Source organism: Natator depressus, chromosome 15 (genome assembly GCF_965152275.1).
Source record: "Natator depressus isolate rNatDep1 chromosome 15, rNatDep2.hap1, whole genome shotgun sequence".
In the NCBI taxonomy this organism is placed as follows: Eukaryota; Metazoa; Chordata; order Testudines; family Cheloniidae; genus Natator; species Natator depressus.
Window position 1 is genome coordinate 2,131,151 of NC_134248.1, and position 23,197 is coordinate 2,154,347.

The 23,197-nt window shown below is 48.2% G+C and overlaps 1 protein-coding gene and 1 long non-coding RNA gene across 5 annotated transcripts in view; one reads left to right on the forward strand and one right to left on the reverse strand.

Moving 5' to 3' along the window:
- Positions 1-582: 582 nt before the first annotated feature.
- Positions 583-8,236, reverse strand: LOC141999438 (uncharacterized). The gene is made up of 3 exons (XR_012642009.1): positions 8,156-8,236; positions 3,300-3,473; positions 583-878 (listed from the first exon to the last, which is right to left on the reverse strand). It is a non-coding gene; the product is annotated as an uncharacterized LOC141999438 (long non-coding RNA).
- Positions 8,237-11,714: 3,478 nt separating this feature from the next.
- The window catches only part of AP1B1 (adaptor related protein complex 1 subunit beta 1), a 79,619-nt gene continuing 68,136 nt past the window's right edge, over positions 11,715-23,197 (forward strand). For 2 of the 4 annotated variants that reach the window (XM_074973096.1, XM_074973097.1), the window contains exon 1: positions 11,715-11,829. The gene's annotated coding sequence lies outside the window, so the exon portion shown is untranslated. Of the gene's footprint in view, positions 11,830-13,036; positions 13,054-23,197 lie in introns of all 4 variants that reach the window. The other 2 variants (XM_074973094.1, XM_074973098.1) reach the window with 2 other exon arrangements.

Genomic DNA, 23,197 nt, shown 5'->3' on the forward strand with positions numbered 1-23,197 from the left:
GCGCTACAACTGTGCAGTTTCTGCGCACTCAGCGGCTTGGCTGCGTGACCCCTGGGGAGTTACAGCGCAGAACGCTGCTTTACTGCTCAGAAACCTGCCAGTGTAGACAGGGCCATGGAGTCACAGACAGTCCCCCTGGGGTGCTCCCATCTATCTTGTCACCTAGGCAAGCCAACCATTGTGAGAGATGGTCCCTCACAGCAGGAATCACAGTAATATTCAAGTTACTTCCAGTCCAAAGGACCAGTCCCTTTCCCCAGGTCAGTTGCACCTTAGATCTCACATCAAAGACCATGCTTGTAGCCAATCCTGTAATAAACTATTGAAAGATTTATTAATAGGAAAAAGGAAATAAGTGAGTTATTTACAAGGTTAAAGCAGGTATAGATAGATAGATAGATTGATTAGATTAGATATACATACACACACACTTACAAATGAGTTACAATCTTAAGGTTCAAAAGGTAACAGAAGCTTCGATAATAAGCAAGCTTTATATGTCATTAAGGGCTAATCCAGGCTAAGCAGCTGGGAACATCTTGCTCATTGCTAGAAAACCTTGCCCTTCAGATTCCAAGCAGCATAGAGATACAGTTCCTTCTTGTTAGGGGGGTTTTATTCCCTTCCCCACCCTTGCACTCTGAGCTGCAAACTCAGCTGATGGAAGGAATTCACTTGCATGACTCATCTTCATGGGGAGGAGGTGGGGAAGAGCAATCAAAGTCCTTTGTCTTCTTTAATGTTCCACAGTAGTTCACCTGGTGTCAATGGGCCTTTCTTGTTGGCCAGAGTGTAACACATTCTGTTGGAGACCAGCATTTCACACTGGTTAATGTCTCTCTCCTGCCTGGTGATTTACACAGTCATGGAGCCTTATACTGCAATACAAATGTTTAAATATTACCTTACAATATGGGTTACAGATGTTAAAAGGGAGATTAATGCATGCAGCAGTTTACAAACATTCAACAAAGTCTACAGAAGGGATGGGGACAAATTGGAGAGAGTCCAGTGGAGAGTAAACAAAAATGATTAGGGGCCTGGGGCACATGACTTATGAGGAGAGGCTGAGGGAACTGGGATGATTTAGTCTACAGAAGAGAAGAGTGAGGGGGGATTTGATAGCAGCCTTCAACTACCAGAAGGGGGGGTTCCAAAGAGGATGGAGCTCGGCTATTCTCAGTGGTGGCAGATGACAGACCAAGAAGCAATGGTCTCAAGTTGCAGAGGGGGAGGTCTAGGTTGGATATCAGGAGGGTGGTGAAGCACTGGAATGGGTTACCTAGGGAGGTGGTGGAATCTCCATCCTGAGAAGTTTTTAAGGCCCGGCTTGACAAAGCCCTGGCTGGGATGATTTAGTTGGGGATTGGTCCTGCTTTGAGCAGGGGGTTGGACTAGATGACCTCCTGAATCATAGAATATCATGATATTCTATGATTCTAAACACTAAGCACGTTTTTATCATCCTAATACCTATTTTAACAATACTAACACACAGGTGAGCCAGACTGATTCAGCTATGTATCTGTCAGTGTTCAGTTGAGACATGGGAGACACCTGGTCTGCCAGCGTCGCAATCGTAATACATTAGAAGGCAAATCTGGCTCAAAAAGTAATATTTTTACACTGTGGCATATGCCATGTGTCTGCATGCCTCTATGCCCACCTCCACCCATGAGCCAGCACCCACCTGCTCCTCTCAGTGTCTGAATGCCCTCATTTTCCATATCTTTTCTCCTACTGATAGTCCTCACCCCTCTCTCCTGCTCCTCCCACTCCCCCTGGAGTCAGCTCAGAGATCAATCTGTTTAGATTCTTAGGGCTAGTCTACACTGGCAACATTAAAGCACTGCTGCGGCAGTGGCTTGTGTAGTCGCGGCAGAGTGCTGGGAGAGAGCTCTCCAAAAAGCCACCTCCATGAAGGGCATAGCTACAGCGCTGGGAGCGCAGCTGCCAGTGCTGGTGTGCTGTCTACACCGGTGCTTTACAGCACTGAAACTTGCTGCTCTCAGGGGGGTGTTTATTCCCACCCCTGAGCGAGAAAGTTGCAGTGTTGTAAAGTGCCAGCGTAGACAAGCCCTTATACAGCATCCATCACCAGGAAATCTGAACCTACTCCGTGCCATCACCCATGTTCAAGAAAGATGAATTCAAATGGGAACAGGGCCACAGAAGAACTACTAGGTGAGCAGGGGTATGGAGGGCCTATTTTATGAGAGGAGACAGGAAGATCTTGGTTTGTTTAGCAAAATGAAGGCTGTGAGGGGATCTGATTGCTCTCTATTAATACACTGGGGGGTAAACACCAGGAGGGGAAAGAGCTACTGGAGCTAAAGGACAATGTTGGCATAAGAACAAACAGGGATAAACTGGCCTTGAATAAATTGAGGCTGAAAGTGAGAAGGTTTCTAACCATCAGAGGAAGGTCTGGAACAGCCTACCAATAGGAATTGTGGGAGCAAACAATTAGTTTCGAGAGAGAGATGGACAAATTTATGAGTAGGATTGTGTGGCAGGGTTGGTTGTGATGGTGGGGGAGCAGGACACAGTAGTCTTGGAGCTCACTTCTGGTTTATGTGTCATGTTCCTAAAAGCTCATTCTTCAGCGTTTCCCCCACACATAGGCAGTTTGGTTTTTGAGGGGTTTTTTTGGTCTCCGTCCTCTGAAGTATCAGGGCAAGCCACAGCTGGAGATAGGACACAGCATAGGGTGGGGGAGGGCTGTGAGGTGGCACTGAGCATTCTCTCTTTCAGGTGCTTGGTGGGCTGGTTCTTGCTCACATGTTCAAGGTCTAACTGACCATATGTGGAGTCAGGAAATGTTTGCATTCTGCTGCAGTGTGGGGTCACTTGCCAAGATTATCTGGGTGTATCTCACTTAATCATTTCTCTGCCACTGCAGGATCCTCGGGCACTCATGCACCTCGGACTCTCCTATTGTCTCCCTGTGGCACATACTAGTCTAGTCTCCTGTGGGCTGTAATACTCTGGTATAATTTGGTTGCTGGGTTTGGTGTGTGGGTGCTGGGTGGTGATGTTGGCTTGTGATAGACTGGTCAGACTGGATGATCTGGTGGTCCCTTCTGACCTTAAACTCTATGACTATATTACCTGGTCAGACTGGGACCCACACAAGAGTATCTCCAAAGGAATTTTCACCCACTAGAAACACACTAGATATGGTCTCAATAGGTCAAACTGGAGAAGATCACAATCATGGATGTCTAAGACAAGGTCTGAAAGAAATTAACATTCATTTAAGAAGCAGAGAAACTGAACACATACTATATTGTACATACCTGGGCCTCTTCCAAGCAAATCTGTAGCTTAGCTGCTATCCACACTGTTTGAGATGAAACCGCAAAAGAAACCCTCCACCTATAGTTCTGCAAAGAAATACTATGTGGACCCAGGAGTTCCTCCACCAATGGCTGCAAAGCAGAACTGGGATATTCCCCCACCACCTGCAGAAACTAGAAAAGAATATCAAACCTGGTGCAACTCTAACTAAAGCAGCCAACAATCCCCCCACTGCAGTATGTCAGAGGATCAAAAACTAAATCTAGACAGAAGCAGAGTCCACTCCTATATAACTTCAAACTAAAGACCCCCATGAACTTCACACCAACAGACTCCCACCAAACCCTTTGCCTTAACAGACCCTCGCACCCTGTAATATGCAGTCTCTGACCAAATACAGACTAAGGCCTTGGCTACACTTGCAAGTTAGAGCACATTAAAGCAGTCCCGGGTGCCCTAACTCCTGAGGTGTCCACACTGGCAAGGCATGCAGAGCGCTTGCACTCCACAGCTGGAGCGCTCCTGGTGATCCACCTCGATGAGAAGCATAACGCTTGGAGCTCCCCGGCTGGAGCTCCATGGCACCAGTGTGGACACCCTGGTCTATTAATGCACTCTGATCGGCCTCCAGAAGTGTCCCACAATGCCTGTTCTAGCCATTCTGATCATCACTTTGAGCTCTACTGCCCTGCCCCCAGGTGACGACCCATCAGACCCGCCCTTTAAATTCTCTGGGAATTTTGAAATTCCCCTTCCTGTTTGCTCAGCCAGGCGTGGAGTGCTCTCAGCGAATCTGTCCAGGTGACCATGTCTCCACGCGCCAGACGATCCCCAGTATGGAGCAATGTCGACATGCTGGCCTCATCAGTGTCTGGGTGGAGGAAGCTGTCCAGTCCCAGCTGCGCTCCAGCCGTAGGAATTATGATACCTTTGGGCAGATATCAAGGGACATGATATAAAGGGGCCATGACCGGGACGCAGTGCAGGGTTAAAGTGAAGGAGCTGCGGGATGCCTACCGCAAAGCCCGCGTGGCAAACAGCCACTCCGATGCTGCCCCCCCAACCTGCCGTTTCCACAAAGAGCTGGACGCAATACTTGGGGGCGACCCCACCTCCACTCCAAAGACCACCATGGACACTTCAGAGGCCGTAGCAGCACAGAGTTCAACAGGCCAGGAGGAGGAAAGCGGGAGCGAGGGTGCTGAGGAGGAGGAGGGCCCAGAGCCAGAGGACAGCCAGGCATCCCTAGATGCATGCAGCCAGGAGCTGTTTTCAAGCCAGGAGGAAGGTAGCCAGTTGCAGTGGATGGTGCTTGGGAAAGAACAAGCACCAGAGGAGGTGCCCAGTAAGTAGCTTTAATTTTGGGAAGGTAATTGTTCAGTGCGGGCTCTTGGGGCGAGGAGGGTTGCAGAAGGAAGGGTTAGGATTGTGTGCATGCCTAGATGCGGAATAGGGCATTGATGTGCTCTCTCACATCATGGTAATTGGCCTCAGTGATCTCTTCAAAGGTCTCATGCAGAAGCTGGGCAATCCGCTTGCGCAGGTTCCTTGGCAGAGCTACTGTGCTCCGTGTCCCAGTCAGGCTAACATGTCCGCACCACTGTGCCGGGAGGGGCGGGGGAACCACTGCTGCACACAGCCAAGCTGCGTATGGGCCAGGGCGGAAGCCGCATTGCAGTAGAAGACCCTCCCTTGCTTCCCAGGTCACCCTCAGCAGCGAGATCTCTTCCAGGATGAACTCATCCTGTGGAAAATGTGGGGACAGTGTTCAGTACAGGGGCCCCCAGCAGCTGTTGGCTCTCCCCAAGGCACAGAATCCCAGAGGACAGTACGGCCCTGAAACAATCAGTCCCCCTTGCCCCTCTGCTTACTCACCATTCTGGGGCTCCTGTGGGTTATGTGCGCTCACTTTGGGATGGGCACTGTACTTGTCTTTAAGTATGGCCGAATCATTGCTCTGTCTGGTGTGAACAATGCTGCCTCTGTTAAGTGTTGCATTTTGGCTTTACAGATGCAACTTTGAGATCCCAGCCATCCTTGTTATCAACAGCCAAAAGACTGCAAAGAATCAGGAAGCGGCCGCAAATAACCAAAGAACTGAAAATCAAAAAGTACAGGAGTGCCGGGAGAGGGAAAGGAAGCTCCACCAGCAGAATGCGGATCGCCGGCACCAAAGCACGGAGCGGCTGCTAAGCATCATGGAGCACCAAGCGGACTTGATACAGGCGCTCATAGCACTGCAGACAGAGCGGATCCACCCCCGCCCCCGCACGCAGCCCTTGTCCCAAAACTTTTTCCCTTGTGTCCCCATGTCACCGCCAACCCACTTCCCCCAACATCGAGTTTCCTATCGCAACCAGCTGCCTCCAACACCTGTAGCTTCACCACCCAGCCCTGCAAACTATGACCCTGACCCACTGCACTCAACCCCCATCACCATGCTTTTTAGCCAGCCTGAAGTGCAGCACTCATTGTGCAGCACTTCAGACATGAAGGCTGAATATGATAACAGGACATACGCAAATCTATGATTGTCCCGTTCCCCACCCTCCCCCCTTCCCTCCTCCCACACAGTACAGATGTGTCATGCCCTTTCTGTTTCCCCAGCAGTTGTGTTTCTTTTCAATAAATGAATTTTTTGGCTTTAAAAACATTTTTTATTGCATTAAGTAAAAGATACCATAACCCAGGAAAGCAACAGGCACTGCAAGTCAGTGCATCGTACGTAGCAAACATAGATGTCTACTAGCATTGTAACCACTGCACTTCACTCCCATGCAGGGCACCAGACATTACTGGTGGCTTTCAGCCTCAAATTGCTCCCTCAAGGCATCCCTAATCCTTGCAGCCCCGCGCTGGGCCCCTCTAATAGCCCTGCTCTCTGTCTGTTCAAATTCAACCTCTGGGTGTTGAACCTCTGTGGTCCATACCTGAGTGAAGCTTTCACCCTTCCCTTCACAAATATTATGGAGGGTACAGCACGCGGCTATAACTGTGGGGATGTTGTCATCGGCCAGGTCCAGCTTCCCATACAGACAGCGCCAGCAGCCCTTTAAACAGACAAAAGCACACTCAACAGTCATTCTACACTGACTCAACCTGTTGTTGAACCGCTCCTTGTTGCTGTCAAGGCTCCATGTGTAGGGTTCCATGATCCACAGCATTAAAGGGTAAGCAGGGTCTCCAAGGATCACAATGGGCATTTCGACTTCCCCTATGGTGATCTTCTGGCCTGGGAAGAAAGTCCCGGCTTGCAGCTTCCTGAACAGGCCTGTGTTCCGAAAGATGCGTGCATCATGCACATTTCCGGACCAGCCTGCGTTAATGTCCGTGAAATGCCCATGGTGATCCACAAGTGCCTGGAGAACCACAGAGAAATACCCCTTGTGATTAATGTACTCGGTGGCTAGGTGGTCTGGTGCCAGAATTGGAATATGCGTCCCATCTCTCGCCCCTCCACAGTTAGGGAAATCCATTTGTGCAAAGCCAGCCACAATGTCACGCGTGTTGCCTGGAGTCACGGTTCTTCTGAGCAGGATGCGATTAATGGCCCTGCAAACTTGCATCAACACGATTCCAACGGTCGACTTTCCCACTCCAAACTGGTTAGTGACCAATCGGTAGCTGTCTGGAGTTGCCAGCTTCCAGATTGCAGTAGCCACCTGCTTCTCCACCGGCAGGGCAGCTCTCAATCTCATGTCCTTGTGCCACAGGGTGGGGGCGAGCTCCTCACACAGTCCCATGAAAGTGGCTTTTCTCATCCGAAAGTTCTGCAGCCACTGCTCGTCATCCCAGACGTGCATAACAATGTGATCCCACCGCTCAGTGCTTGTTTCCCGAGCCCAAAAGCGGCGTTCCACGGTGGTGAGCATGTCCGTGAATGCCACAAGCAATCTCGTGTCGTTTGCGTTATGCGAGTCGACATCATCATCGGACTCCTCACTGTCAGTTTGTAGCTTAAGGAGTAACTCGACTGCCATTCGTGATGTGTTGGTGAGACTCGTCAGCAGACTCCTCAGCAGTTCGGGCTCCATTCCCGCAGACTGAAAGGGAAGACAGAGCGCGCAGTACAAAAAACGTTGAAAGATGGCGCCAAATGTGGATGGAAGCACAGGGATTGCTGGGATGCGAAGCGATGCATCACGGGGCATTGGGACAGGACCCAGAATGCCCTGGACCCTCCCACCCCTTTCCCACAAGCCACAGCGCCAGAATGGGAAGAGGTGCTCTGTGGGATAGCTGCCCCTAATGCACTGCTCCCAATATCACTGCAAGTGCCGCAAATGTGGCCATGCCACTGCACTGGCAGCTGACAGTGTCAACACACGGCAGCGCTTTCCCTGCTGCAGTCTCAGAGGGATGGTTTAACTCAAAGCGCTCTACACCTGCAAGTGTAGCCATGCCCTTAGTGACCATAAACTAGATTTAGAAATTGGCCATGTCTACACTATGGACTAAATCGGCACCACTGTGATCAATGCAGCGGTGTCAATTTAGCGGGTCTGGTGTAGATATGCTAACTCGTTAGGTAACTGAACTGGCCTAACTTAGATCAACTTACCTCATTAGTGTTGACCAGCCCTTCACAGAATACTCTTGGGGGAATTCTGTGCCACTGCGCGTGCACAAAATTCAGGTCCCCCACAGATTTCTTTGATTCCCTGCAGAAAAATGACTTCCTGACAGGGAAGCAAAGGGAAGCTGCAAGAGCAGTAATGCACCACTCCCGAGCAGAGCAGGTACATCACTTCAGGCACCCAGAGCATCTGGCAAATCACTGTAGGGCTGGGGACACCCCAGCCACAAGTACTCCTTTTCTTCATACAGCTAAGGGTAGCCTAGAATTCCTCCTTACCTGTAAGGGGTTAAGAAGCTCAAATAATCTGGTTGGCACCTGACCAAAAGGACCAATGGGGAAAGAAGATACTTTCAAATCTTGGGACGGGGGGAAAGGCTTTGTTGGTGTGTTCTCTGGGGAAAGCAGAAAAGCATCAGGTCAAAAACTCCTTCTCCTATAAACCATCCTGTACAAGTCTCTGATATTACAAAAAGAGTAAGTAAATAAGGCAAGGCGCATTAGATTACCTTTTGTTTTCAACTTGTGAATTTTCCCTTTGCTAGAGGGAGGTTTATCCCAGTTTTTTGTAACTTTAAAGTTTTGCCTAGAGGGGAATCCTCTGTGTTTTGAATCTGATTACCCTGTAAAGTTTTTACCATCCTGATTTTACAGAGGTGATTCTTTTACCTTTTCTTTAAATAAAATTCTTCTTTTAAGAATCTGATTGATTTTTCATTGTTCTGAAGATCCAAGGGTTTGGGTCTGTGTTCACCTGTACCAATTGGTGAGGATATTATTCTCAAGCCTTCCCCAGGAAAGGGGTTGTAGGGCTTGGGAGAATATTTTGGGGGAATAGGACTCCCAAGTGGTCCTTTCCCTGGTTCTTTGTCTAAATCACTTGGTGGTGGCAGCATACTGTTCAAGTACAAGGCAGAATTTGTGCCTTAGGAAAGTTTTTAACCTAAGCTGGTAAAAATAAGCGTAGGGGGTCCTTCATGTGGGTCCCCACATCTGTACCCCAGAGTTCAGAGTGGGGAATGAACCCTGACAAGCTCCTACCCTGAACTGGGATCAGTTGCTAGTCCCAGCTGGGCTGGAGGCAGGAGAGGACAGAACTTCCTCTTCCCCTGCAAGGAGCCCCTGGGGCTGTGTCAAAGCCACCCCCAGAAACCTCCCGCAGCTGCAGAAAGCTCAGCATCCTCCCCACATCACTCCTCAGCTGCGGGGGGAGGGGTCACTGTATGGGGAGCTGCTCCCCCATCCACCCAGCTCCCATGCATCTGGACCTCCCATACCCCGACATCCCCACCAAGCCTCATCACATACACCCAGTACCCCCCTAGCCCTCCATACCCAAACCCCACCCCACTGAACCTGAACCCTTGCATCTGGAGTCTCCCTGCACCCAGACCACCCTCCACTTAGCTCCCTGAACTCAAACCCCCACCCTGACAAGCCCCACCCCCATGCACAACCTGAGCCCCCACATCCACACCCCCACGGCACTGACCAACTAGCTGCCCCACTCCCCCAGCACCCAGACTCTACTGCTGAGACCCCACACCCAGACTCTTCCACTGAGCCACAACCACCTTCACCTGGAAGCCCCTGCAGAGTCCCATTGCCCCGGCACCTGGAACCCTCCCCCAATCCCACCGCAACGAGCCTCTTGCATCCAGATCCCCCCACACCTAGACCCCTCACTGAGCTGCCTGCACCCAGATTGTTCCACACAGAATCCTCTCACCCCACATCTGGATCCTCCCACTCTGAGCCCCTCCACACTTGTATCCAGCCTGGTTCAGCCTGCCTGCCCCACACCTGGTGCACAGGGGCAGGCCCAGGCCTTGTGCTGTGTCAGGGTCAGGTGCAGCCTCACTACTGAATCCATATTCTCGGGGTGGGGAGGCTGCAGGATGATCTCCCACCTTCAAACAACCAGTGGCCTGTGCTCCCCACTGCCATGCTGGGGCCTCTGCATTTATTTACTGACAAATGAAGCTTGCAGAATTTTGCAGAATTTTAAAATATTGTGCGCAGATTTTTTAATTTTTTGGCGTAGAATGCCCTCAGGAGTAACACAAAGCACAGTGCAACAGAAAGTTGAGAGAGAGTGCAGCCAGCATGAAGGAGGAAAAAATGAAGTGTAGGAGTATCAATACCATGGTGATACTTGAGCTAGACTATCCGTGTAGAAGAGAGTGTCAGAAAGCTACTTCCTCATATTTTCACTCATGAGAAGACTTTCTATCGGGGAAAATCCTAGAAGAAAGGAAAGTGATGGCAGCGATAGAATCTTGCTAGGGAGCAAGCTGCCACTGATCACGAATGGACAATAACAACCGAACCCAGGAGTTTGGGAACATCGGAGTTAATCTCCAGATACACAGGCAAACCCTGTCCTGGGCTGATGCTGGGACCGAGAGCAGAGATTTCTGCTCTTTTAACACCCCCCCAAGCTGCTGGCATGTTTGGATAGTTTGTGATGCCAGTAAACAATTTCAGGTGAACTAGCTCTCCCTCCCCAAATCCCCATGCCCCTCCACTGGATTCCCTCCGTCCTCCACTTCTCCTGGTGATCAAGAACCATCAACATGGATTCACCAAGGGCAAGTCATGCCTGACCAACCTGATTGCCTTCTATGATGAGATAACTGGCTCTGTAGATATGATATATCTTGACTTTACCAAAGGTTTTGATACTGTCTCCCACAGTACTCTTGCCAGCAAGTTAAAGAAGTATGGATTGGATGAATAGACTGTAAGGTGGATAGAAAGCTGGCAAGATCATCGGGCTCAATGGACAGTGATCAACGGTTTAATGTCTAGTTGGCAGCCAGTATCTAGCAGAGTGCCCCAGAGGTTGGTTCTGGGACCGGTTTTGTTCAATATCTTCATAAATGATCTGGAGGATGGTGTGGATTGCACCCTCAGCAAGTTTGTGGATGACACTAAACTGGGAGGAGTGGTAGATATGCTGGAGGGCAGAGATAGGATACAGAGGGCCCTAGACAAATTAGAGGATTGGGCCAAAAGAAATCTGATGAGGTTCAACAAGGACAAGTGCAGAGTCCTGCACTTAGGACGGAAGAATCCCATGCACCGCTACAGACTAGGGACCGAATGGCTAGGCAGCAGTTCTGCGGAAAAGGACCTAGGGTTGACAGTGGACAAGAACCTGGATATGAGTGAACAGTGTGCCCTTGTTGCCAAGAAGGCCAGTGGCATTTTGGGATGTATAAGTAGGGGCATTGCCAGCAGATCGAGGGACGTGATCGTTCCCCTCTATTCGACATTGGTGAGGCCTCATCTGGAGTACTGTGTCCAGTTTTGGGCCCCACACTACAAGAAGGATGTGGAAAAATTGGAAAATGTCCAGCGAAGGGCAACAAAAATGATTAGGGGTCTAGAGCACATGACTTATGAGGAGAGGCTGAGGGAGCTGGGATTGTTTAGTCTGCGGAAGAGAAGAATGAGGGGGGATTTGATAGCTGCTTTCAACTACCTGAAGGGGGTTCCACAGAGGATGGATCCGGGCTGTTCTCAGTGGGGGCTGACGAAGGAAGGAGGAGCAAGGGTCTCAGGCTGCCCTGGGGGAGGCTGAGGCTGGGTCTCAGGAGGGGGAGAAGCCCTGGCAGGGGTTCCCTGGGGGGTGGAACCTGCTCCCCCGGAGGTGTTTGAGGCCCGGCTTGACAAGCCCTGGCTGGGATGACGTAGTGGGGTTGGTCCTGCTGGGGGGGGACTGGAAGCTCCCGAAGGCCCCGCCAACCCCGATCGCCTCGGCTTCCTCTGGCCCCCTCCTGCTGCGCCTCTCCCCCGCCCCACCCTCACGGCCCCGCCCCCGCGCCCCGCCCGCGCCCCGGAAGCGCTCCCCCCCCCGCTCACTTCCGCTGGGCCGGCGGCAGCTGCAGAGACCGAGGCCTGGGCTGCGCGGAGGAAGCGGTTGGAGCCCGAGGACAGACCCGCGACTGGTAGGGAGCGAGCTGGGGTCCCAGTGCCCGCCCCGGCCCGGCTTCCGTACTGCCCCCCCCGGGCCGCCATTGCCCTGCTCTGCCCCTCAGCCCTGCTGGGTCCCCCCGGCCCGGCTTCCGTACTGCCCCCCGCTGGGTCCCCCGACCCCCCCCCCGAGCGCTGTGACCCCCCCCGGCCCGGCTTTTGCACTGCCCCCCACCCCGCTGGCCTACTGGGTTCCCCCCCAGCGCTGTGACCCCCCCCCGGCCCGGCTTCCGTACTGCCCCCCCGCCGGCCTGCTGCGTCCCCCGATCCCCCAGCGCTGTGACCCCCCCCCCCCCGGCCCGGCTTCCGTACTGCCCCCCCGCCGGCCTGCTGCGTCCCCCGATCCCCCAGCGCTGTGACCCCCCCCCCCGGCCCGGCTTCCGTACTGCCCCCCCGCCAGCCTGCTGCGTCCCCCCGCCTCCCCCAGCGCTGTGATCCCCCCTGGCCCGGCTTCTGTACTGCCCCGCCGCCAGCCTGCTGCGACCCTGACCCCCCCCCCGGCCCGGCTTCCGTACTGCCCCCCGCTGGGTCCCCCGACCCCCCCCGAGCGCTGTGACCCCCCCCCGGCCCGGCTTCTGCACTGCCCCCCGGCCTGCTGGGTTCCCCCCCAGCGCTGTGACACCCCCCCCGGCCCTGCATTGCCCTGCTCTGCCCCTCAGCCCTGCGCCCCCCCACTCCCCCCAGTGCTGTGACCCCCCCCGCAGCCTGGCACCCGCATTGCCCTGCTCTGCTCCTTGGCCCTGCGCCTCCGCCTCCTCCTCCAGCCTGCTGGGCTCTCCCCCAGCCCCAGTCCCTCTCCCCCCCCACCCCAGCGCTGCCACCGCCTTGGGCCTGGCACCTGCCCTGCTCTGTCCCCACAGTCCCCCAGCCCGAGTGCTGCAACCGTCCTGGGCCTCACAGCTGCCCCGCCCTGCTCCTACCCACTCCCCTGGCCCAGGTGGATTTGTTTTAGGAGGGCCCAGCTGAGCCCAGGAGCTCTGTGTGGGCTCAGGCCTGCTCCTGCTGGGCTAGGTGACTGGGCTTCAGGGTTCCCACGTCCAGCGGGCTTGTCGGCTGGGGTCCCCAGCCCCAAAGAGGCACTGGAGCCAGGGCTCTCATCTGTGGTTTTAAACACCTGTTGATTTTTTTCTGGTGTCCTATGTTGTTTCTGAATGGTCCCTGCCCTGGGAAAACTGACCACAGGGGATCTTGCCAGCGGGGTGAGTTGGGTTTAGCTGCCTTGTTTATAAATATGGTTGTTAACCAGCAAAGGAGCTTCTGTTTAAGACTTGTCTTTTCCCTTAAATAAGAAACACAAAGCAGTTTCTCGCTGACAAGTAATCAAGGCCTGCTGCATATTTAATACACATCTGTGGCCTGTGAAGGAAATCATTCAAAATTCAGTGATATTTCCATGTAATAAATGGCCTCTCTTCACTTACACTGTAGAATGCATGCGTCACCTCCCATTCTGCTCCTGTGTGTGTGTGTAACCAGTGGGACAGTCTTGTTCTGTTACTCCCACCTCTTCTCTCCACAAGCCCAAATTGGCATGGTACTTGCATGTGAAACTTCAAGCTAGAAGTTGATTTTTGCAAACTGATCTCCTAAATATCTTGAGGCTTCAATTTTGTGGAAAGTGACATTTTGAAGATGCAGAAACTAATCTTTTAAGTAAATAAGTTGGCACTTGGTATTTTCACAAAATGGTTTAAATTCACATTTGCATAGGTGCTCTGATATGAGCACAGTAAAAAGGCCTGGATGGACACATGGGTCTACTCTTAGCCTTCAGACACTTCTTTTGTACTGACTCTTTTCCATCTGATAATGAACAAATCCTTGAGGTTTTTGTAAGGATCCAGCTTTATGTGGGTGTTTAGAATCAGCTGACACCTTTGCTTCCTGCATAAGAGCTGACAGGTTTCAGAGTAACAGCCGTGTTAGTCTGTATTCGCAAAAAGAAAACCTGGATTTGTGTTGGAAATGGCCCACCTTGATTATCATACACATTGTAAGGAGAGTGGTCACTTTAGATAAGCTATTACCAGCAGGAGAGTGGGGTGGGAGGAAGTATTTTTTCATGCTTTGTGTGTATATAATATCTTCTACACTTTCCACAGTATGCATCCGATGAAGTGAGCTGTAGCTCACGAAAGCTTATGCTCAAATAAATTGGTTAGTCTCTAAGGTGCCACAAGTATTCCTTTTCTTTTTGCATAAGAGCTGAGTCTCTATTGCAGCAACAGAGGTGTGTCACTTCTCCGCCATTGAATGAAGCCGATGACATGAATTGTTCATTTTATGTTGGCGTTAACATTCATGCTTCCATTCCGCATGGAGCTTAGTTAGGCTAGGAGCAGGTGCTGCGGGAATGCATTTTTTCTGACTGGTTGCTATGTTGGAGTGGCTATGGGTATGTCCACACCATGGAGACAATGCTGACATAGCCCTGTAGTGTAGACACAGCCGTACTAACAAAAGAGGTTTTTCTGTAGGTATAGGAACACACACACACCCCTGAATGAAGCTGGCATCGTCAATGGAACCCCTCTTCATAGCTTTGTCTACACTGATTGGTATAGCTATGGTGGTTGGGTGTGGGTTTTTTCACACTCCTGACCAATGTAGCTTTGCTGATATAACTTGTCAGTGTAGACTGACAGTCAATTTAAATCTCTTTCCACTCAACGTGGAGGTTAGTGATCTATCAGATGCCAGCATTTTTAACCCGATTGTAACTATCTAAACTAAAAACATAATAACATTGGAAGGCAGTGCCTTCCAAATACCTTAATTTTAAATTGGATTAATTGTTGTAAGCGGTTGAATATGCTCTGGAGTAGTGTGGGTAAGTGTATTGCAAAGTGGCTCTTGAAGAGGCCTCATGCTCTTTGTCCCATCTACACCAAAGTATTACAGTGCAACCTCGCAGTTAGAGTAGGATAATATTTTGTGCAATATGAACCTTATTTGTCAATCCAAAATAAAACAGATGCAACTTGACTCAGCAGTAAGTTACATATTGAATTATTTTATATATAATGTGGATTTTTTCCCCACTTCTTGACTCCAGGTTATAGACATAGACTTCAGGCTTTGTGGAACCGTCATTATCATTGTGCAGTAGATAACAGTAACTCCACATTTAATACTGCAGGAGCCATTCTCTTCCAAACCTTATTCCCATGCTTAATTTTCTCAGGGAAAAGTAATCCTATATGGGTGAAATTTAAGGAAACTGGTGTTCTTCATTCTTCTCAACATATAAAACATCTTGTTTTGGAAGGTGCTGATGTGTGCATCTGCTCATTTCTGTCAGCAGGATTGGCAGAATTTGATTTTTTTATTTGTTTATCATTTCAACAGATTATATCAATGTTTATTTTTAAGCATTTATTTATTTAAATTCTCACAGTTGTGGGAAATTATGGCAGGGAGTCGGGCAATTATTTAATGACATGTTAAGATTCAAAAAGTTGAAGTTCGTAAACAGTTAAAGCACATTGTGGACATTGTAAATATTCTAAAATCAACACATCATACCTGTTTTTACTATTCATTTGCAAGAAGCCTAATTTAAAAGTCTAAATCACTGGATTGAGACTGAGTTCTCAGGCAGTATTTTTCTTACTTTTCCTATATGTAAGTTTATTGATAGAAATATTTTGTTGTTGGTTTGTGAGTGTGTACAGGGTGAAATCAGCACTTACTAATAATCTAATCCTTCCAAGCCTATCTATCCATCCCCAGTGAGTACAAGCTTTGTGTGTTGCTGGCTGTCAACTGTCCATCTGGAGTATGGCTTTGTAGTTAAAAAGGAGGTTGCATAAACTATTGGAAATGCTGCCTTAGTGTGACCAAAACATTGTGTTGTGATGTGGGTTTTCAGCTAGGCTGAAACGTCTGTTTGTTATCCAGAGGTTGAAGATGAGTGTTCTAGTTATGGCACTAACAAAGGGTGCTGCGAGTATCTATCTCCCTCTGAGGCTGTCTCTACATTTACTCTTTAAAATTCTTCCAATTGCTCCTACCAGTGCAGCCCCTCTGGTGGGAGCAATGTTAGCGCTAGTGTAGACTGGCTGGTGTTTTGACCACTGTATCATCTAACCTTGATCCGAGCAGTTCCAGACAACAGTGATTAAAAGTGCCAGAAGCCTTCCATGTACTAACTATACTCACTCAAGGTTTCCTCACTGGTGAAAGAGTGTGAGTGTATAAAAGCGGCTAGTGTAGCCAGGCCCTAAGAGAGCATGAGCGATGTCAGCACATCATTAGAGCTTAGGGATCTGGGTTCAGAGTTATGGAATTTCTAGGCAATCCCCTAGATCTGGATATAGCAAAGCATTTGGGCAAGTATTTCTGGCTTCATTTATGCAATTGCTGGTGGATATTATAGTCCATAAATGACATAAATTAATTTATATCCATGTACACATTTACGTTATTTTCATGGCTTATTGCCTCATTGTGCTAGAATTTCCACTCCATTTCCCCCCTCCATTTCTTATAGCTAATCTGTTTTCCTTTTGTTTTCAAATGGTATATTCAAGAAGTTGGCTATGAAAAAGGATTTTTGTTTTTCAGTGTGGGTATCCTGTCTGTTTAACATGGAATCAAATGTGCCTTTGACAGATCCAAGCATTAGGTGCAAGGGATATTGTGTTCTTTATTAATAAAATCTATTGGATCAAAACCTAGTCAATCCAAGAAATTCTGTATCCTAAATATTTCATAGCCAACACTAAAGGAACACTGCCAACTCAAAATTTAGTTAGTTTTTGAAACTGAGGCCTGGTCTACACTAAACAGTAGGTCAACCTAAAGGCAGCTTAGGTCAACCTAATTATGTCCGTGTACACACTACAGCTTTGTCCCGCCGGTGTAAGTGCACTACTGCACCGACGTAATAACTCCACCTCCACGAGGGGCATAGCTCTTGCTGGTTTAGTTAGGGTGACACAGTGTCTGCACAGACACTGCATTACAGTAGAACCCCAGAATTATAAAATGACCAATCAACCACACACTTCATTTGGAACTGTAAGTATGCAATCAGGCAGCAGCAGAGGTGGGGGGAACAATCAAATACAGTACTATTAAACGTAACCTACTAAAAAAATTAAGGGAAAGCAGCATTTTTCTTCTGCGTAGTAAAGTTTCAAAGCAGTATTAAGTCACTGTTCAGTTGTAAACTTTTGAAAGACCAACCACCATAATTTGTTCAGAGTTACAGACAACCTCCATTCTGGGTTTGTAACTCTGTGGTTCTACTGTACTTACATTCCCTATTGGCTGTCTCGTCAATTTCAGCCTCCATACTGGAGCCATGAAATTGACAAGAAAGCTGGGCAGCTAGAGCCTGGCTGCTGCCCGGAGGCTCCCCGTTCAGGGAGCCAAGAAGTCCAGGTGGCTGCCCCTTGCTCCCAGCTGTGAGCAGGGAGGCGAGAAGTAATTACTGCGGTTGGCTGTAGGTTGACCTAACACTGATGGACTTAAGTGTGTAGTGTAGACATGCCCTGAGTTAACAATACTTTCAGCCGCTGCACTTGCTACTTTCTGCGGTTTTACAACCGCGTCTTATTTCTTTTAAAAAACGGCTTTTCTCTTGCCATTGCAGTCCTCTTAGACGTTGTAGCAGCAGTAGCGAAACAATATGCAGCCGCAGTTATGGGCATTTCCTTATGCTGAATGTTTCACGCAGGATACTGAAGAGACTGTCTGTTCAGCGCTGTAACTAGTGAGGTTAAGGAGTGCTCCACTGTTCTCAGTCAGGTCCATAGTTAAGCCCTGATATGAAAGGGTTTTTTAATTTTGTTTTTACTTCATTATAATATCTTACAGTGCCTCTTACCTTAAAGTGCTTTACAAACAATAAGCCCAATTCTGAAAGGTGTTGAGCTCCAGCAACCTCCATTAACTTCGCTGGAAGCTACAGGGGCACAGCACCTCTCAGATCAGACTGTACATATAGAGGAATTGCTTCTACTGCCATGGAAATGCAGCCATGTCTGGGGTGGACGGCCGTGGTGGTGCAACAATACCCTGCAGCACTACACAGCAGTATGGGATAGGAAGAGGAAAATTCTGTATCCAACTGAAGTACAGAGGAACACCAGAAAGGCAGAAGCCAATTACCTAAAATTGAAATTTGACCAAAATAACAGGATGAACAAGCTGGCTTTGTGGAAAATGCCATAGGATCTGAAATGGCCACAGGTGTTCAGGACTTCAGGTTCACAGCTCATGTGAAAGACAGGCTTACGATAGTCTTCAAGCCCTGCTTGGAATCATGCCAGCCCTTCTATATAGAGATGTTGTAGTTATTTTAGAGCTTATGCCCAATGGCTTTGACTTTTTGCCAGTTGCTGAAGGTGATGTGGAGCGTTAGGTTCTCTCTAGCTGGCTGATGGGTTAGATGTAGTTCTGTTGAGGGTGCATGTTGTTCTCTAATACAGTGGTTCCCAAACTTGTTGCGGAACAAGTTTGGGAACCATTGCTCTAATACAATGTGCTAGGCCTAGTTTGGGTTATTTGGTGTATCCTCTCTCTCTTCCATTCCCATGTGTGTGGGTGAGGCTGCTGGCTGTGCACGGTAACTCTCTCTAACCATAAGATAATCTTCCCCCCCCCCCCCAGCCCTTCTGTTTCTCTGCTTAGCTGCGCTGATCTCCCCTAAAAGCTTTTGCATAGCTACTCTTGTTTGTTTCTTTGTCTGTCCTGGGAAGGATCTGGGATTTCTTGGGATAGTATAATAGAAATATGGTGTAGTGTACACATGTCCACGAACTCTTTCATCCCTCCTAAAACAGTTGACTTTTTTCCTGTAGTCCAAGATCTAGCTTTTTTGCTGGATTGATATTGATTAGTGTTTTGGGGGTCCCTTGAGTTAAAACGGAAGCTGTGAAGGCTTTGAGATCCCTTCTCAACTTCTAGTTAGTATGTGGATTTTCTTAGACTCTGGCTTTGTATTCTGTAATTATGGCTCTTAAGCTTTGTACGTTTTCCACAAGGCAAAGGGTTTTACTATGTAATCATCCTTTATGCTCATGAAGTAGCGCTGCTGGTCCTGGCTTACAGCCCCTTGTGTGCAGACTGAAGGGGAGGAGAGAGGTGATGCTTGTCTCACCTTTTCTTGTAATGACCCTGTACTGTCAGCTTCCTTCATTTTGGACTCGTTATTGGATTTGTTAAATGAGGCCCTCATTGCTGTGCATCTCCCTATCCTGCTTTCCTACAGGCTCATGCTCAGCATTCCCCTTTGCTTTAGACACTGATAATTGGTGCCCAGCACCCAGATTCCTAGTTGTTAGAGGAAACTGTATATCCCCATGCATTTGCTTCTCTCCCCTTCCATTTCAAGGCATGTAGTCTCTCATGAGATCAGTTCCAAAGCATGGTCCAGTACTGCCAGATTTCAATACACTGTTATGGTAAGCCAATAAACTTGCATTCCAAGCTCGCTGGGAGTCACATTCCCTAAGTATATTTCAAAACTAAACTCTTAAGAATTACTAAAATATTAATAAACACAGTGAGGCTCGCTCTCGTAATGTCGTAACCAGCTAGGTCGTTTATCATCGCTGTGATCCTGTGCCTAATGCACACAGGTTACAATGCTTAGCAGGGGCAGTGCGCCCTGAAATCACTGCAGTGCTGCTTTCTTTTCCAAGCAGCATTACGTGCTCCTGTGTCCAGGACTTGAAGGATTTAACTGATTTTTAGACACTTTTTAGAGGACTAATATGAATAGTATGAAACCTGTGCTGCCATGTTTCCTCACTCCCTTGAACTCGGAGTTGTGCATTGAATGTAACTGTAATTTGTCAGTGTGACCGGGTATTCCCAGGGTGCCGCCTAGAACTGAGGTACCCCTGAGCCTCCTGTCCCACCAGCCTGGGCTCCCACTCACACTGTACTGCTGTGACAAGCTGCAGAGCCCTCCAGCCTGCACTTCCACCAGCTGCAGTCAAAAGCAGGCTCTGTGACCAGTCCCTGCATGGAAAGGCTACTCCCAGTTCCTCAGGTGCACACCCCCTCTGGAGTATAAACCCAAAGTTATATACCCTCTTCTGCTGCATAGGGAACTGAACAGCATAAAATTCGCCCCCCTCCCTCAATGTGGAGAGGAATATGCAACAGCCTTTTGCCCCTGAGTTATGATTCCCACACACTAGTTTAGATAAAGCTAAAACAAGTTTATTAACTACAAAAGAGAGATTTTAAGTGAGTAGAAGTGATAGCAAACAAATCAAAGCAAATAAAAAATGCAAACTAAGCTTAATATACTAAATAGATAGGGTGAGAATTTGCTATTCATACCCAAAGAGGTGATACAAGCAGGCTGCAGATTCTTAAGGGGCAAGTTGCACTTGCTTACAGCTTGGAATCCCCAGGTGTTCCACTCACAGGCTAAAAATCCCTTTAGCCTGGGTCCAGCACATCCCCCAGTTCAGTCTTCCTTCCTCAGGTGTTTCCAGGAGTCTTTGCGTGTGGGGAGCGAAGAACACCAGATGGTATCACTCCCTGCCTTGTATAGCTTTTGCATATGGCGGGAACCCTTTGTTTCGAAGCTTGGTTCCCAGACTGGTCTGTGGAAAAACACTGGCATCCCAGGATGGAATCTAGAGACGTGTGGTCACATTACATGTCTTTGTAGAGTTATAGCAGCCATTACTCAGAGGCTGTCTGTAGCCTTCTCAGGAAGCCTTCCAGGTAGGAGATAAGCTTCTCCTAAGGCCTATTGTTTGTTCCTAATGGCTCATTGCCCTGAATAGGCCCTTCCCCACCCAGCGATCTAGACAGAAAGCATCTTGTCTAGTGGGTGTTACCTAGGTGTAACTACATTTGAAATACAGGTACATAGTCAATATTTATTACTTCAGATACAAAAATGATACGTGCATATAAATAGGATAATCATATTCAGCAAATCATAACCTTTCCAAGGACATCTCACATGACTTATCTTGCATAAAATACATCCTAACTATGTCATAATCATAGCATAATAGTATCACAATGAAGAATATGGGGTGCAGTGCAACAACTTTCTGGTTTAAAAACGTAACATATTACAGCTCTGGATCCCTCTTCTCATTCCTGGCTTCCCTCTGCTTTTTCTTAGTTTTTCTTTTCCTAGAACAGATACTTGTGTCTCTCTTCTGGGTTGTCTTCAGTGTCCATTTCCTTCTTCCTGCTGCAGTCTACTCTTTACCTCTCCTCCTGTATTTTTCCTCAATTTTTTGTTTCCCGCTTCTTTTCTAAATGCATCCAACAATCTCTCTGTCCCACCCACTCTCATACATCTCCACACACGCAACCGCTTAAAAGGTTTCAAAATGTTAGTAGCCAAAGAACTTAGTTTGTGAGCCCAAGACTGATAGGGAAAATGTGGAAACTCCACTGTTCAGGGAAATTCCCAAAGTAGAAGCCTGCCGCCTCCTTGCCCCCAGCTGTTGGGGAAGGTGCCTGTCCTGTCCCTTGACTCTCATTACAGGAGTGGTCTCTTGTGGTGTTCTGTGATTAGCAGGTATCTGGAAAATTTATAGTGTCACCCCAATCTGGGCTGGCAGCTGGAAAAGAGAATTAGCATCTCCGGCTTCTTGGGCGCTCCAGAGGGACGGGGGCTTTACTAGGCTTTGTTCTTCCTACCCCATCTATTTTTGAGATGCCATTGCTGCTGCTGCTCTTTGCTTTCACAAGCAGCCACAGGGTGGAATTGATTTTATTTTTCATAGAATCGTAGGACTGGAAGGGACCTCGAGAGGTCATCTAGTCCAGTCCCCTGCACTCATGGCAGGACTAAGTATCATTTAGACCAGTGGTTCTTAACTTGGGGTGCACGCCCCACCTGGGGGTGTGAGACACCCTTTCTGGGGGTGTGAGACATGCCAGATTTTTTTAGAAGGTAAATCATGGAAAACACACATTAAGCACAGGCATGTAAGCACAACTACTTTGTTTCATCAGACCTGTGTGTTTGTTAACATTATACATTTTTTAACAATTACTGTAATATACAAACAAAAAATATCTAGGTTTAAAGAACTGACCTACCTCAATTTTTGATAAGGGGATCGAGAACATATTTTGAGAGCCAAAGGGGTGCAAGCTGCAGTAAAGGTTAAGAACCACTGATCTAGACCATCCCTGACAGATGTCTGTAGTGGGACCAGTCCTGTTCAATATATTCATAAACGATCTGGAAAAAGGCGTAAATAGTGAGGTGGCAAAATTTGCAGATGATACAAAACTACTCAAGATAGTTAAATCCCAGGCAGACACTGAAGAGCTAAAAAAGGATCTCTCAAAACTGGGTGACTGGGCAACAAAACGACGGATGAAATTCAATGTTGATAAATGCAAAGTAATGCACAATTGGAAAACATAATCCCAACTATACATATAAAATGATGGGGTCTAAATTAGCTGTTACCACTCAAGAAAGATCTTGAAGTCGTGGATAGTTCTCTGAAAACATCCACTCAATGCATGGCTGCAGTCAAAAAAGGGAACAGAATGTTTGGAATCATTAAGAAAGGGATAGATAAGAAGACAGAAAATATCATACTGCCTCTATATAAATCCATTGTACGCCCATATCTTGAATACTGTGTGCAGATGTGGTTGCCCCATCTCAAAAAAGATTTACTGGAATTGGAAAAGGTTCAGAAAAGAGCAACAAAAATTATTAGGGGTATGGAATGGCTTCTGTATGAGGCGAGATTAATAAGACTGGGACTTTTCAGGTTGGAAAAGGGGGGGAGGGGGATATGATTGATTGAGGTCTATAAAATCATGAGTGGTGTGGAGAAAGTAAATAAGGAAGTGTTATTTACTACTCATAACTCATGATCTAGGGGTCACCAAATGAAATTAGTAGGCAGCAGGTTTAAAACAAATGAAGTCTTTTTTTCGCACAACGCACAGTCAGTCTGTGGAACTCTTTGCCAGAGGAGGTTGTGAAGGCCAAGGCTATAACAGGGCTCAAAAAGGAACTAGATAAATTCATGGAGGATCGGTCCATCAATGGCTATTAGCCAGGATGGACAGGGATGGTGTCCCTAACCCCTGTTTGCCAGAAGCTGGGAATGGATCACTTGATTACCTGTTCTGTTCATTCCCTGTGGGGCACCTGGCATTGGCCACTGTTGAAAGACAAGATATTGGGCTAGATGGACCTTTGGTCTGACCCAGAATGGCCGTTCTTATGTGTTTGTCTAACCTGCTCTTAAAAGTCTCCAAGGATGGAGATTCTACAACCTCCCTTGGCAATTTATTTTAGTGCTTAACCACCCTGACAGGAAGTTTTTCCTAATGTCCAACCTTAACTTCCCTTGCTGCAATTTAAGCTCATTGCTT